Below are 3,329 nucleotides of genomic sequence, written 5' to 3' on the forward strand. Positions count from 1 at the left end.
TTCAGTGCTGTCCAGCTGGCTTCTATTTGGCTTTCACACTTTGTTACCTAAAACGTGTTTAAAAACATTTTGTCAGTGGGAAATACTGGTGAGTGAATCAAAGTTTAATCAAGTTAAGTAACACCATTGTACAGTATTGAGGGCCGTCGCGCAATTACATTTGTTTCCATCTACTTTAATTAACACACACGGTACTGTCAACCCGACTTGTGGTCATGTTACTACTCACAATGTAGTAACAAATTCTGTATACAAAACCCCAACATACCGACGATAATTGTAGAATACAAATACTCAATAACTGCTTAATATAATATTAATTAAGTGAGGTTTTGTAAAAACAGTTTGCAAAAAGGGAGATTACTCACATTGCTGTCTTAGGTTTTCCTTTAGGGTTTCCTAGTGATTATCTATAAATAACACAAATGCACACGTGTTAGTATAATAACCCAATATTTACATTAGTAATACCCTCCCCGAGACGGCATTCCAACAACTACGTCGAACAGAACCTCGACAGCCGTTACGGAACCCTGGATCAATCGGGCAGCGTATCTAATACGTAACCGGGGTTATAATACTTACAACGGGGCAGAACTTCCACTACAAAAAAAATGAGTATTTAGGACTGAAAAATCAGTAACTAATACATCAAAATCAGTCCCTAATGGTTATCAAGGACTGATTTGTCAGTCCCTGGCTAGTCTCAGATACCTAGTTCTAGATAGTGGTTTTAGTAACTAAAAATCAGTCTCGATTGTGTGACACCAACTAGGACTAACGATCAGTTTCTAATACATACAAATTCAGTCCTCGATTAGTCCTCTAGTATCACATTATTTCAGTCTCGGATACATTTCTTCAGTGACTACAAATTAGTCTCGAATACTATGACATTTCAGTCTCTAATGTATTACTTTAGGGACTGAAAATCATTCATATAAACATGTCTATATTGTCTCTAATACTTTTGGTTAAGTTTGTGATTCCATATCAAATCAGTCTCCAATAAGATGTTTTAAACACTAATAGTTAGTCCCTAATACCACATGATTTTAGTTTTTTTAGTGACTGAATTAATTTGTAATGGAATGTTATTTTAGTCCCTAATATATATTTTTAGAGACTAAAAATCAATCTCTTATAACATTTTTGTCCAGTCTTCAATATATTTATTTTTCCAATGTGTTTCTTTTAAAGATTAAAAATTATTTTTTATACCATTTTATTTAGTCTCCAATATATATTAGCAATCACTAATTAATTTTCTCTCAAAGACTGAATATAGTCTACGATCCACTGTCAATTATAAACATCAAAATGTATTCAACCAACAATAGCATAACTCAATTATAAGAATAAAAAACAATAACAGATCCAAACATATGAATAAACAATACTTAGTTAATTAATTCTAAATCGTAAAACAATATTAGATAAATTAAATAATAAGAATTAGTCTTAACTAACATCCTAGATCGGGCCGTCGCTATCGTTAGAGTTGTACATCAGATCCATTAGCTCCAGCACTTGCAATTGTGGTTGTCAAAATCCAGAAACATTGAAATCATGAACATTAATATTCTTCCCTTCATAGTGTACATTGCTTTGTCTTAATTACTTCTTATTGTGTTTCAGTCACGTCACTCGAGTCACTAATAGTACACCAAAACTCTCCTAGCTGGGCAATATAACAAATCCATAAATATAATGCAACCAAAGTAAGAGACTAAGAGTAAAACAAATCATCCACAAGCCTAAGGGTGCAAACAAGCCGAGCCGAGTCAACCTATATAATCTAAAGCTTGGGATCGGACTCGTTTATTAAACAAGCTTGTTTTTAGGCTCGACCTCGGTCGAGCTTTTTCTTTGGACCAAGCTCGACTACCTCGGCTCATTTGAACCCCTATAGAACCCAATCATCATCAACAACAAATATAATTCAAAATAGTGCTGGCAAAAATTCTAACCTCAAGGTGGTTCTGTGAAGAATATTCAGTAGTCTCTCGGAAGCAAATTTAAAAATACTCAACAGTGAATTTCAAACCTAATTATAAGATGCTGATGTGAATTAAAAAGATAAGGAATGCTGAATAGTTGGAATGAAAGTATAAAATCACAATCAATAAAAAGGACTCAATTTTGTGATAAAATTTAATTCCCAAACCTATGTGAACATGAAGTTGCTATAAACCATTAGACAATAGTTGTCTCAACAAGAACCTGCAGAAAATTTATGACAATCACATGAAGGGAACGATAGAAAAAAAGAAAACATCAAGCTTACAGTCTTACACATTGTGTTATATTACGACTACTACCTTTCGTGGCTTTCCATTCTTCTGCTTCATCCTTGAGAACTTGATCATGAAGATTAAACTTTTAATTACGGATTCCATATAATTATGTATAATATATTAGTAGATGAGAATTTAGATTAATAGCAAAAGTCTAGATGACACTTACATGCAACATGGTGTTCTTTAACAAGTTAATGTCGTGCCTCCAACATGGCCATCTCCTTAAAACAACATGATGAATTTTGTCAACCGACACTAAAAGAAATGTTTTAACAGAAATTAGCCTATTTAAAAATTATTTTTCTTTGATTCCGAACCCTAAAATCACAATAATTTCTCAACAGAGCTGTAAAATTCAAATTGAGTTTTAGAAGATATCTCAGTTTTACTAAATCTTCACAGTCTGGGTGAAGCATTTCATCGAGCATTTGGTGTGCAACTTCAAACCTTTCATTTATAAACAACATAACACTAATCTATATCCCTCAAACATACAAAATATATAAACAAATGGAACAAATAGCAATGAATAACACTTACAAAGAGGTCGCCTGGAACATGGTTGATTTTTTGTAGTAGAATCAAATCGATGGGTTGATTGCTGAGGTCGAATGACATGAAACGGTTGATTGGAGGTCGATTGCGGCTAAGCACAATCATATTGGTTTTAGAGAAGAAACCGATTATGAATTCTGGAAGAGAGATCGTATGGGAAACATGAACTAGGTCTTTGGAAAGCAGCGGGAGTTTTGTAAAGAGGAGAAATTGAAAAATTTTGGGATGGAATTTCAAATTTCATTGAAATTTGAGATTTTAAAAAGAGAAATTAAAGGAATAAATCTTCCTAGGTTTTAATACGTTTATTTTATGTTTATAAAATTTGTATAATATATTAACTTATAATATAATTATAATTTATATAAAATAAAAAATGTACCTTATAATATTGAATAAGTATATAAATGATATAAGACAAATGGAAAAAAATAATAGGTTTGTCTTCTAATATTAGTATGAATAAAAATTAAG

The 3,329-nt window shown here is 32.1% G+C and overlaps 1 long non-coding RNA gene across 1 annotated transcript; it reads right to left on the minus strand.

The window, feature by feature from the left end:
- Positions 1-1,323: 1,323 nt before the first annotated feature.
- LOC110874933 lies at positions 1,324-3,117 on the minus strand. The gene is made up of 6 exons (XR_002556359.2): positions 2,841-3,117; positions 2,467-2,521; positions 2,322-2,360; positions 2,168-2,223; positions 1,971-2,047; positions 1,324-1,681 (listed from the first exon to the last, which is right to left on the minus strand). It is a non-coding gene; the product is annotated as an uncharacterized LOC110874933 (long non-coding RNA).
- Between the last annotated feature and the right edge of the window lie 212 nt (positions 3,118-3,329).

This window comes from Helianthus annuus, chromosome 9, assembly GCF_002127325.2.
Source record: "Helianthus annuus cultivar XRQ/B chromosome 9, HanXRQr2.0-SUNRISE, whole genome shotgun sequence".
Lineage (NCBI taxonomy): Eukaryota > Viridiplantae > Streptophyta > Magnoliopsida > Asterales > Asteraceae > Helianthus > Helianthus annuus.